Source organism: Dromaius novaehollandiae, chromosome 2 (assembly GCF_036370855.1).
Source record: "Dromaius novaehollandiae isolate bDroNov1 chromosome 2, bDroNov1.hap1, whole genome shotgun sequence".
Lineage (NCBI taxonomy): Eukaryota > Metazoa > Chordata > Aves > Casuariiformes > Dromaiidae > Dromaius > Dromaius novaehollandiae.
The window spans coordinates 118,856,882-118,869,748 of NC_088099.1; the positions used below are offsets into that span (position 1 = coordinate 118,856,882).

At 42.0% G+C, this 12,867-nt stretch overlaps 1 protein-coding gene across 10 annotated transcripts in view; it reads left to right on the forward strand.

The window, feature by feature from the left end:
• Positions 1–2,970: 2,970 nt before the first annotated feature.
• The window catches only part of GREB1L (GREB1 like retinoic acid receptor coactivator), a 145,878-nt gene continuing 135,981 nt past the window's right edge, over positions 2,971–12,867 (forward strand). For all 10 annotated transcript variants that reach the window (XM_064507279.1, XM_026122810.2, XM_026122811.2 and 7 more), the window contains exon 1: positions 2,971–3,165. The gene's annotated coding sequence lies outside the window, so the exon portion shown is untranslated. The remainder of the gene's footprint in view (positions 3,166–12,867) is intronic.

Consider the following 12,867-nt stretch of genomic DNA (forward strand, 5'->3'; position numbering starts at 1 on the left):
TTTTATCCTGCCATCTGATGTGCAATATGGCACACAGATGGCACAGACGAAACCACCCTACAAGCTGTAAATGTTGATAGTCAAAACAGAAAGTTGGAAGAAAACATATAAAGAGTATGTTTCTTCCTTTTCAAAAAAAGCAAAACAAAAATAAGTCAAATAAGAAAAGATTTATTGTGTTAAAGCTACCGGAATAATTCTCACTCATGCTGTAAACACCTCTAAGTAAAATTAAACAGCTTGCAATGTCAAGGGAAATCTAGCCTGCAATAACTGGGTTCAATTTAGATATAATTAAGTAATCTAGGTTAGAATAATCATATGCTATAGCAGATTTTTACATGTACCTTGCTTTCAAATCTTTTGTGTATTTTTAAAGTAATAATAATGTCATCGTCAAAATCTGTCCAGGGTCACATAGCAACATTATCTCAAGAGAATGAGACTGACATTGCTTAATTCTATTATATTTTGCAGAGTATCAACAGCACAATCAACATATACAACATAGAAGTGGCCATATTAGAACAGCAGTCTAAATTCTGTTGCAGTTCTCTACTTGCAAGTTTCCAGAAAATTAAGCATACACCTTAGAACGGGTTAAGCAGCAAAGATTCAGGACCTGATCCATTTCCTACTGACTTGGCAAAGTCTCTTAAATTCCACTTCAGCTACATTTGTAGTTACCTATTTAAGGGTCATATTATTAGCATCTTTATAAATATACAAGTACCAATATTGTTACGCTAAGAGACATGTCTACAGTCAAACCAGGGCTGAAGTTCAGCACTAAGCAATTCAAGCACGTGAATTGTCCAGTCAAAATTGACTGGTTTGGCTATTCACATAATAAAAATTATATAATCTTCTCAGAATCAAAGTAGTCAATGAATGAAGCAGTTTAAAAAGCTTTATTTAGCTTGTTTTTGAGAGCTGTGACACATAAGAGAGTTGTGGAGCTCATAGTTGCAGCCAAATATGTTGGTAGGAAAAAAGCATGTATCCAGAGATACCTACTCATAACATATGGATGCGTAAGCTGCACTGATGTATGTATTTTGCATATATGTGTTACATAATCTGAAATGGCTTAATGATTCTTTACTGGCAAATTTGCTATGAAGATTGCACAAAAATACACCCCAACCTTTCATCTCTCACTTATCTACAGATACACGCATGCATTATTACACTTTCACATCCCATTCAATGAAATGAAAATTAGCATGGCATCAAAAAAGCATTGCGCAAATTAAAATAAAGCAAAAGAGAACCAACAATGAATCATGTCAGTGCCTATCAGAAAGAGTGTAATTTATGCAAAAAAAAACACTAACTTTTTTCAATGTTTGAAACCAACTATGTCATATATCAGACAGAGCCCACTTCCCGTTTCTGGACCAAGTAGAAGTACAGCAGGACCATAACATCTATGTGCTATTTCTGTTTTCTCCAAGAGGTATGCACAAATTTCTCCTTACAACTTTCTGATGAAAAGTCTCACTACTTCTGGTAATGAGAACACTCACTAGGATACTGGAACTTACCATTTTAACCTGCAATTAGGTAAGGACAGGATGTGAGAAAGGTGCTGAACATCTTTCCCTCAAACTCATGCAGCAGGGTACTATCAAAGAAAAACAATACCACTTTTTTGCCAGTCTTGCTGTTGAGGCAGGAAGGTAAGACACATTGTATGCATAAGATGAGCCTTTCATAACTATCACATCTCCTGAGAGGAGAAGGAGTCTCAGGGATACTCCCTTTGAAAAGGGGAAAGTGAAAGAGAGAGATGGTTCATATGGTGGCTTAATCAATCAAAGGTAAAAGGAAGAAATGCAAAATCAAATTTCCACAGTTCCACGAATACTTATCCTCTGAGTGCCCTGCTGCAGTTTTAGTGTCCTTCCCACACTCCTGCTAAGTCTGACCTTCATCTTCATACACACTAAGAATCCTTCAAAACTGCTGTTTTTCTACCCAGACCCTGAATTTAATGTTCCAGATCCTTCTCTTTCCATCCCCTCCAACACACCCAGATGCCGTCACCTCTGTCTTGCCTTGACCTCTGTTCATTTCCAACGCTAGAGCGCTCAGTGCCCTTCTCTTTTCCACCTCCAGCATCCTCCTTGCACACGAAACCCTTCAGCTTCTACTTCACCACTCTTACGCTGGCTCAGTCTCTGTCTAATCCCAAAACAACACATGAAGTGACCCAACTAAAGCTGTGACCCCGCTCTGCCCAGTGATTGTCCAGTGCCACCTCTCACAGGGACAGCTACATGTGCTCCCAGTGACATCTTCTGCCTGCCCTGGCCACCGGACCACACCTGATTTATGACCAGGGTGCTGCGATCCCCCCTACCCAAAGGCTCACTTTAGCTTCTGCTCAGTACTGATGATACATCTTTTCTAGCCCAATCTCTAACCGGACCTCTTCGGACCATTTTTAATCATTTCAGACTCTTACCCTTGGCTCCATTTCTGCTCCTTCCCTCTCTCCCACACCGCTTGTCCATTATCCAGCTCTAACGGCCCTGCGACGTTACAGCCCCCGAGCATCCCCAGGGCTGCCGCACCCTTCACACAACCCACCCCGGGGGCTTTCGACACCTCCCGGCGGCTTTCTTCTGCTCCCTGCCACGCAGGGACCGTGGCCGCCCCCCGGGGGGGGCCCCTCGGCACCGGACCCACCGCCGCCCTCCCCCGCCCGCCTAGCCTCGGCCGCCATGTCGCTGCCTCCCAGGCCTACCTGCCCCGCCGCCCCCTTCCCGGGGCCTGACCCGGGGGGCCCCAGGCAGCCCCGCCGCCCGCTCCCTCGCCTGGCAACGGCGCCCCCGTTTCTGCACCCTGCCCTCCCCCCGCCGCCCCCCGGCCAGGGCCGCCCCCCGACTCCGGCTCTCCGGGCTGTCAGAGCAGGAGGGGCGGCACCTGCGGGCCCGCCCCCGTCTCCTCCCCTGCCCGCCTCCAGCCGGGGAGAGAGAGCGAGACCCGGAGGGACACGGCAGGACCGCGGGCGCCAGGCGGGATAGCGAAGCGCAGCAGCTCGGCGCGAGGGGAGGGAGGGGGGACCAAAAAAAAAAAAAAAAAAAAGAAAACAAGAAAAAAAAGTGCGGGGGCGGTGGAAGGGAAGCGCTTCAACTTCTTCCCGCTCTGCCCAACAAGGTAAGGGAGCGGCGGGGGCGCTCAGGAGATCCTGGGCTTTACTTGGCTTCTCCGCCGGTTTCTGCGGAGGGCACAAAGGTAGCGGGCCGGCGGCGGGCGCGCCGGCAGCGGCCGCCCGCTGGGTCGCTCGCGGTGTCAGTCGCCCTGCGGAGCGCAGCGGGCGGCGGGGACGGGCTGCGGGCTGCGGGCTGCTAGCGGCGCTGCTGCTTGCGGGCACTGTCACTCGCGGGCCGCCGGTGCCCGCCCCCGGGGGGCTCCGGCCCTGTGTTACCGTCGTTTTGGGCTGGGGGAAAGCGACCCCGCGTCGACGGGACAGGGCGAGGGTGGGAGAGCCCCGGGCGGGCGGAGAAAGAGCGGCGGCAGGAGCAAAGCCGCTGCCTGAGGGCGGGCGGCAGCAGCAAAGACCTCCGCGGCGCGGGGAGGCGAGGACGGCGGGGAGAGCGGGCGGGCGGGACCGGGGGGTGCAGGTGGCTGTGCCGGAGAGCGGGCGGGTGAGCGAGCTCCGCCGCGCCGCGCCGGCCGCCGCCGGCAGGGGGCTCGTTTGCGTCGCCCTCCTCCCCCGGGCGGGCTTCGCCTGTGGGGAGAGAGGGGATGGCTCCTTGCAGGGACACTTCTGGGCATGTCCGGGCTCGTTTAGAGCAGGGGGGCACACGGCGCCGCGTCCCCTTCCCATTTTTTTTTTGGGGGGGGGGTCCTTGTCCCTGCGGCGTGTGCTGGCGCTGAGGGGTGGCAGGGGAGGCGCGGGCTCGCGGGACTCGCGCCCCCGGCGGGCGGTAACGGTCGGGCTCTCGGGGCTCACTTGCTCCCGCAGCGGGCGGTAACGGTCGGCTCCTGGGCTTTCGCGGCCTCCTCCTAAAAAATCAGCTGGCCGGATATGGATTTTAAGGATGTTCTGTATATGGTACAGTGAAGTGTGCCTTTTTTTTTTTTTTTTTTTTTTTTTTTTTTTTTTTAAATGACGGTCTCTGAGCGCTGCTGGCCGGTTTGTTTTTTACTGATTATTGTGGTATCATCTGATGTACATGACTTGTTAGCTGTTGCAGAGTAAACGTGGGGAAAAGCTGGCTTAAACTGATCTAGTGTTGGCTTTCAAAAGCAGCTGACAGATTTATTAACGTATACCCCACTGCTTTCTGAAGCAGTGAGGTACCTCTTAAACGATGCTCTTCCCTTCAGAATGTTTCACATTTCTTTTTTTGAAATGGTGAAAGGCGAAAACTTTGCTCAAAATCGTACGATTTTAGCTCTGAGGATGGACCAATGGTTGCCATTTATTCTCCAGTGCCACCTCTCACGAGTGTTTATCTGTATTCTGAAATTTAGGTGTTATCACCAGTCAAATGTGCATAAAGCGCAGAACACTTAAAAATATGGAGGAAAAATATATCCCATTTCTTTTGCTTGACAGTATGTCAGTATGTTTGCTTTTTTTTTCTAATTTTGTCTGGCTTTCTTTGAGTTAGTGGTTCTTGTGACTTTCCCATTAAATTATATTTTCTCTTACAAATATTTCTTGTTTTTTCATACTTCATTGAAACCTGGTAATAAAAACTGAGATAAAAGGCTGTTGAAGAAGACAGCACTATCTTTTATTTCCTCACTTAAGTTAGGAATAAGTAAAACATAATTTTATTACAATGATTATAGTTTTTTAGAGGTGAGAGTGAGTGAATAGGTGTGTATTTCAGTTGAGGATATAGTTGTATGTATGACTTCTGAGAGGACAGGTGAAAGCTTTCTGCACTCTTCTCTTTGAAATACTATAATGCACACTTAAGTTTGATTTATTTTTTCTCTATTTGGGGTATGACCTGTAAAGAAAAACAAAGGTCTTCTGTTGATTGACAAGCTTATTACAGAAGTGCTAGTGGGATTAAAAAATGTTGTTTTCTTTGAAAACACTGGAGCGGTTCACTAGCAATTTCTTCAGCGTAAGGTTTAGAGTAGGACTAAAGTGTTTATGGAGCTGGTAGATGCTATTTATAAAAGAATAAGGATTCTGTGAGGATTCTCAGAGCTGTTCAGAAATACTTATTTCTTCCTCATCTTAACCTTATAGATTTCAAACATAACCATACTTTTTCTCATAGAAGTATTTCCAAGAAAACTCTCCACAAATTGAATGAGTAACATTCAGTATGTGCTTACTTGCATAAAGGGTTGGGCTCCAAACTCTGAACACTTAATTTTGTCTGTTAATACAGACAACAAATACAGTTTATATTTTGGTTTTTTATTGGTAGTATTTGTGCAGAACAGATTTTGGCTAAGGTGTTTAACAAAACTTACAGTTACAAAAATTATTAGTCTGAACATACGGGTTTTTATTAGTTTAGTTTGGCTTTAGATTTGTAATAATTAAAAACATGGATGAGTTTTTGGTATGGCAGTTTTAAGTCCAAGAAGTAATATTAAATGAACTAAGCAGTAATATGCAACCTAAATAGTGAGCTTTTATTAGGAAAATTAAAATATGCAAAGTTTCTTAAGATCTCATGAGGACATCACAGATGAAAGGAGGGATAATTTGACTGTGTGGAAAAGTTTGTCTAGAACTCAAGAAGTGCTTAAAAGCATGTTTGGTTCAAGGTCTTCTTAAACACATAAATATGGGTACTGATGCTGATGGTTCAACAGCTCATGTCCAAAGATTTTTGTGGATACTAGGAAGAAGAAAAACTGGAAGTGTAATTCAGAAGGCTCTAATTAGCTGCTGTGAGATACATGGTATGAAACTAATTTTTAAAGAAAACTTGGCAAAATCTCTGTACAGTGAAGCTAATTGCATTATGAGTGATGAGCTGTTCATTCAGTGTAAAACTTCACTCAGCATAATTTGAAAAATACTCTAGGAAGTGTTACTAATGATAGGTAAAAAAGATGATACATTTTTCTCTATAATTTTCTGTGTTTCAAGGAAAATTTAAGTAGGCATCAAACTGTAAGGATTTTACTTTGAGCATGTATCCTTTTGTAGCATCTTTCATATTAAGGACTTTAGAGTGTTTTTTAAAGTACTTTTATGTTTTGTATGGTTCTGTACCATATGTTTTATATTTAATTCTTTCAATGACCGCTGAAGTGCAGCCAACTTTGGGTGAATGTGGTAACTGTTAACTAGTCCTTAGCAACAGTGCTCAATAATCAAGAGGGGAAGTGAAGAAGAATACCATGTCTAATTGAAACTACAGGGGGCATTTAGGTAGGTAGGATGTAATTAACAAAACCTGGAGCTTGGACCTGATATTAAGGCCTCACATCTTTGCTCTTGTAAAAAGGGTTGTGAAATTGTTAACGTAAAAAATTTCAGATTTTTTTATTTTGTACCTCAGGCTGTATGGCCTTTTTGAGATGTACATATTTTGCCTATTCTTGTATAATCATTTCTCATGCATAATGCAGAACAGCCATTTTCATTTGCTTATAAAAGGGAATTTTGAGATGGAGGACTGTTGAGAAGACTAACAGATGAAGAAGTAATAAGCCTCGACATTTTGACAGTGATGTATTTTGGAAAATTAGTCGTGTGAACTACATCTCATTAGATATAGTAAGCAATTAAGAGATCTCTCGCATTCTGAAACAGATTAAAGCAATCCTAAACTGACACTAAACTTATATGATCTCAGTGAAATTTATTTTTTTCTAAGCAGGACTGGCTTTCCTCAAATCCTCTATTGTTATAAGTTCCCTGAAGTGTCGTGAAAAGTGTTGCTTATATGAATATTTGTTGCCTAATATAGTTAGTTTCTTTTCTTTTTTCTAATCTCCAACCTTACTGCTTTGTTTCATGCTGTATGGAGATGCGTTTTTATATCTTGCAAAATCCCAAAACACATCCTGTTAAGAAGAACTCTGAAAATATCATTTATAATAAGAGAACTAGTAAATGAATTTTCAGTTAGTCATTACAAAGGTTCATCTGCAACTCTGAGCATGGTTAGTATAGTCCATGTTAATGGACTTAGACTAGCAGATAGCTAGTGAAGATGACTCAAAAATAAGGAGTCATGCTGTGAAGATGGTTATAGTTTTGAATAATCCAGTAAGAATAAACTTGTAATATTTTAATAGAATAATTGATGTTTTTGTAATCCAAAAGTAAAATACAGAATATCTGCTGGAGGGATGACAGAAATCTGGGACAGCATTTATTCACAATGGCAACAGCTGCATTTTGCACACTGCTGTGGTTGGTTTGGGAATATCAAGTGGAAGTGTGGAGTTCTGTACAGAAATTACTCTAAAACGTAATTATTTTTGTTTTGGGTGATTCCTGAACCCACGTCAGCTGGTTTCTGTTGTCTTAATGTGTCATACTGTGATGTCACAGCTTCTGTGAAATGCTTTGGGGACACAAAAAGCCATAGAGGATTGCGTAAGTGAATAACATCATTTATTTAATGTTATTCTAATCGAGTTAGCATGGTAACTCCCATGATGCTTCAGAGATTTAGTAAAAAAAAAAAAAAAAAAAAAGGCAAAAACCTGATCTGAAGATCTTAAAGCAGATATTGTCAATTTGCATTTAGTCTGTGTGTTTAAACTTTTTATTGCAGTTATTCTACAGTAGCTAATAAAATGTTTGTAAAATATAAAAGCTAGGAAAAACTGTATGTTGTGACATAAAGTCACCAGAATAGTAAGATGGTAGGGAGCAGCCTGAGTCACTATGACAAGATCTGATAGAAACCTTCAATTAATATTCCCCATGTAAGGTTTTAGAGAGGTTATTTTGAAGCAGGTTTTCAAACTGATGGAGCTATGAACAGCAAAACAGTGTGGGCAGACTTAAGATACTGTTACTTAAGAGATTACCAGACATCTGTCACAGGGGTTCCACGAACAGGCCTGGAATAACTAGTTTTATAAAATGCTGTGTAAAGATCCTCTAGTTCTTTCTCCCATCTCCATTGCAGGCTGTAATTAGCCTTTAGTGGCTCTCTTCAAGACTTAGTGTGATCTGAGCAGAGCACTTGGAGGCAAGTGAAGAAGTTAGTTACTGATTGTAACTGTGATCTGAAATGCACTATGTTAACGTTGTTCTTTTTTCTTTCTAATAAGGTAGGCTCATCTGTGCATCTCGCTCACTAAAAGCGATAGGACTTTCCTGGAATGTACAGTGTGAAGTTGTTAAAGTTATTTAGATGGTTGACTATTTTAAACTGATGCATTTAGGATGGCAAACGAAATAGAACACTTTACTCGTACCTCTGTCTTTTTGCACTGGATTTCACTGCATCTCCCCAGCACTCGTTTCTTGCTTATACAGAATGTACTTTACCAGAATTTCAGAGAAATCACTAGCCTTCTTATCTTTGGAAGACAGCTCAGGCTGTCATTTTTCTCTAGAACCATGTGATACTCAAATTTGGCTTTGAGAAGGCATACTAAAGCACATATGAAACACTCTTTCTAGTGCTCCACATATTTGAGAGACATTAGGCTTTCTTTTTTTCCTTTTCTATAAGCCTACCTCCAACTTTGAAATTTGGTCTCTTCTGGAGTCTGGGGTAGATGTATAAGGCAATAGATATAAGGAGATCTTTGCTGAGAGTCTGATAGTTAAATTATACTTTTAATTTGGTGGGAGCTTTTTTGGGGGGGGGGTTAATTCTATCTGACTTTCAACACATGAGGATAGTTCATATGCAGTCATAATGCTAATTTTCAGTGAGACCATATATACTCTGAAGTTTGTGGTCCCTTCCTTTTTGTGTTACCAGTCTTGAGAGTAAATAATACAGTGGTTGGGAATTGCTGCATACCTTGTCCTCCCCAAGCTTCCCAGCAAAGAGGAAATGACTGCTTTTTAAAGTCTGAAACATGGGACAGCTTCCTTGGCTTAGTGAGATAGGAGCTTGTCGGAGCTGCCTCCGTCGTACCCACTTTAGAAAGCTGCGGCAGTGGTAGTAGCAGTTTTCAGTAGCTGAGTTCAGCTGCCTCCTACACCATGAAGAATTCAGGAAAGTACCTCTTTATTTGGGAGTCACTCATGAGAAAGGGGCATTCAGGGCAGTGTTTTATAAACTTTACTGTTGCCTTCCAATGTTAGTGATGCCTCAGGATGAAAAGCATGTGTGGCAAAGCCTTGTCTTGATGGCCATCAATTGGGATCTGCAGAAAGCGAAGTGCTTCATTCCCATCCTGAGCCTTGCACCCTTCCCCTGAAGGTATAAAACCTTGAAGCTATTCATTCTTTGCTTACTATCTCCTTGGAGATAGGTATTGGTTGTAGTACGTTGTTTCATAGTGTATGATTTAATCTCAGTCTTGCCCCTCAGAAGATCATGCCATTTAATTGGACTATTTTTGTTCCTCACTGTCACCCTGTGCTTTGTCAGGAAGCCCTTAAAATTTTTCATTCCTCTAGAGCAATATGTGGGTTAATTCTTCTCATGTCCTTTCAGACTTTCAGTCCACTTTGAGGATAGCTGTTTCATAAAGGAAGCTTACGCTTGCAACTTCTTTAAACCACTTGCATAGAATCAAAATTTTAGTGCAAATAGCTGAGTCCTTTGAGCAGACTGGATAATGAGTCTTTTTTTTTTTTTTTAAATTTTTTTAATACAGCTTGGTTGCCCTTCAATGCATTAAGAAAAGGGGAACAGCTTCCTGCCAAGGACGATCATGATGTATGTGACATTTAAGAACATGGTGGAGGAGTTTGTTCTCTTCCTAGTCTAGTCAAAAGTGCTTCCAAAAATTTTTTGATATTTATAGGTAAGACGCTAAGATGTTGTTATCCTTTCTAATCTCAGTCTCTTTGAGGGAAAATCCTAATTGTGAGAACAGTTAGAAATTAGATGGATTAGGCAGGTGAACAGCGCCAACTCATAGAGGAGCAATTTTGAAGACAACCTGAGAGGAGGGAGAGGGCAAAGGCATCCAGAGAGACTTTAATTTCTGTGATAGAGGTATGCAGAACTACTGAGGGGATATTTAAGAGCAGAAGAATGAGTCCAGAGTGAAGAATATGCATATCCTCACAGTCCTGATAGAAGCAGTTTCAGCAAATTTTAAGGTTAGCTCTTGCTTCTCTTTTTTTTTTTTTTTTTTTTTTTTTTTTGGATGAGGAGATTCAGGTCTCTGTTTCCATGCTTCTTGAGGAGGGAGAAGATGACTTTCCTGCCAGATTGTTATTTTATCTTCTCCCTCCAGGTCATGATTTTAACAGATGTGGGAGGCAAGCTGGATTTCAAGGGCATCAACATTAAAACATGTTAACTATTGCAAGCTTTTGTGTCAGGAGCTATGGAACTTTTCTTAATGAAACAGCAAGAGATCCAAAACATGGAATTTCTTATTTTGTAGCATTAACTTAGTAATATGGTTATAACTTACTGAGTGCCAGTGAGTGTTTTGGTGCTGTAGGGAAAATGTACAGGCCGTTGCCTCCTCCAGAAGTCCTCTAAACTGTGGACTTGACAAACTTGGGAGGACAGTGCGTGCATATATAATAGGAAGGAGAACAGTACAGGAGTTAGAAATTCTGGGGTCGAATATCTGCATGTCTTAATGGGTTATAGGATTCTCTTTCTTTATTTGTTTAATAAAAGTGTTAGAAAAACATGTGTCTGCAGTGCAGGCTGTGGTATTGCTTGTCTGAGATGGCTTATGCTGTTCTGAATGCTAAAACTGTGTTCACAGTTTGCCTTTATGCATGTGTAGGGCTAGACCAGGAGTTCCTAGTTTGTAGTAGATGTGCTGCTAGTAATGTTGTCCAAAGCAGTATGCCCCAAAAACTCTTAAACAAAAGCCATAATCTCCTGCCCCCCAAAGCATTTTCATTTTGAAGAACAGGCATTACCTTGTTCCGGAGGAGCCTGAGTGGGGGGGAAGAATGCATTTTTCTGGCTGCTCTCAGCTATCAGGGTGAATAGGGTTTGCTTGCTGAATATCCAGCATGGTTGTTCTATTGAGTGATGCCTTGTGTCTGATGGCTGTGCAGATGGATGCTCACTTCTCATGCGCAGCACAGCTGGCTGGCTTTCTGTCAGGCCTAGTTTTGGAGTCATTCCAGTTGTGATGTGAATTTGGCATAGAAAGAGGGAGGCTGTGCTTGTGATAGGGGTTAAGCACTGTGCTTTACAGAGCAGTGCAGGTTTGCAACTCCTTTTGTTGTCACTATAATAAATCCAATTTTGGTTATGTGCTAAGACTGAGCAGTTGAACTGCTGAGTTGAACTTGCGAAGTTGCATGTTTGCTTTGTCAGACTCTCTCCTGGTGAAAAAGGCAAATCCATATAACCTATAGGTTCAGAACAACTGAAAATTCGTCCTACTGTTGTTGCTTTGATGTCTGTTTAAAGGGGAAAAAAAAAGTATGCTTTTGATCAGCATGCTTAAAGGATACTGTCACAGGAGTGTAATAAATGAGAATTGGATCTGGCACCTACTTTCAGTAAAAGATAGTATTCTTCCAGATGCTTTTTTAATTGAATTCTCCTGTGATAACAAGCTCAAGTTTGAATTCAGTTAAGTGCAGTTCAGGGGCTTGTGGCTGAAAAAGGAGGTGTTCAACTGACACTATGTCATTTTGGTGCTGATGTCTGATGATACTGATATCTCTAAGCTTGTGTTCCCTATTCTGATTCACTATAAAAACAGGCACAGCATGAACCTCAGTGTATAACCCTGACACATGCCTGGATCTTTGCTTTTTAGTTCATTATTGGTTTGTCTAAATTGAAATAACTGTGTATTGTGAAACAGAGGAAGTATTTGCATCACTAAAATATTTCATTATCTGTGAGGAAAAAAATGTGTTTTGTGCTCCATCTTTTTTATTTTGTAAGAAACTGAACTTCAGTTCTTGTTTCACTGTAGTTGTTCTTGTTTCCCTGGGGTCAGTTGAGAATAAGAACCTCACCTGTAAATTTGACAGGTTAATAACTCAAAACTATTGGTGTGAATCAGCCACAAATGAAAATACAACTCTTTTGTTTTCACAGCACTTACTTCCCACGTGGCCTTGCTTTGTGTGCAAGGTTGGACTGAATGACCTTCAGAGGTCCCTTGCAACCTAGATTACTCTATGATCCTCTGATGTAGTTGTTTCTTGTAACGTGGGGTAGTACCACATGGGGTAGACATAAAACTAGGCAGTATTACCTGTTGGCCAGATGCAGCTTGCTAGAACAATTCGTCTGGCCAGAGGGCTTTGCAGACATACTCGGGGAACAGGTTAGTTGCAGCATGAACTGTTTTGGTAACCTGCTTTCTACTGTCATCTTTCTGAAGAACCTGTGGCTGTTTTTCTCCTGTGTGATACATGTGCTTTCTGTATGTGGTCAGAAATACGTGCTCATTGCATATCCAGTCATACAGCATCGGCAGAGAGACATACTGTGTTCTATTACTGGCAGTCGTCTGCAGGGCTTGTCCTGTAACTGGATAGGAACCCCAAAATGGTTTTATGATTGAGGGGGTTTTTGGTCATACGGTAATTTGGTCATACGGTAATGGAAAGGCTGCGATGTATAAACTCACATGACTCCAAAGAGGCTCTTTGGCCTGACTGGAAGATTGGGCATCAAAGGATAATAATGATGTCTGATGGATGGGCTTTGATGCATTGTCTAAAATCGGGGTCCTCCAGATTAATATTCATAATCATATGTTTTACTCTAAGGAAACTTAAAATAAGCTCAGAAGTACTTATTTTAGTCCTCAAGAGGTTTAAACTTTTAAGGAGGAACT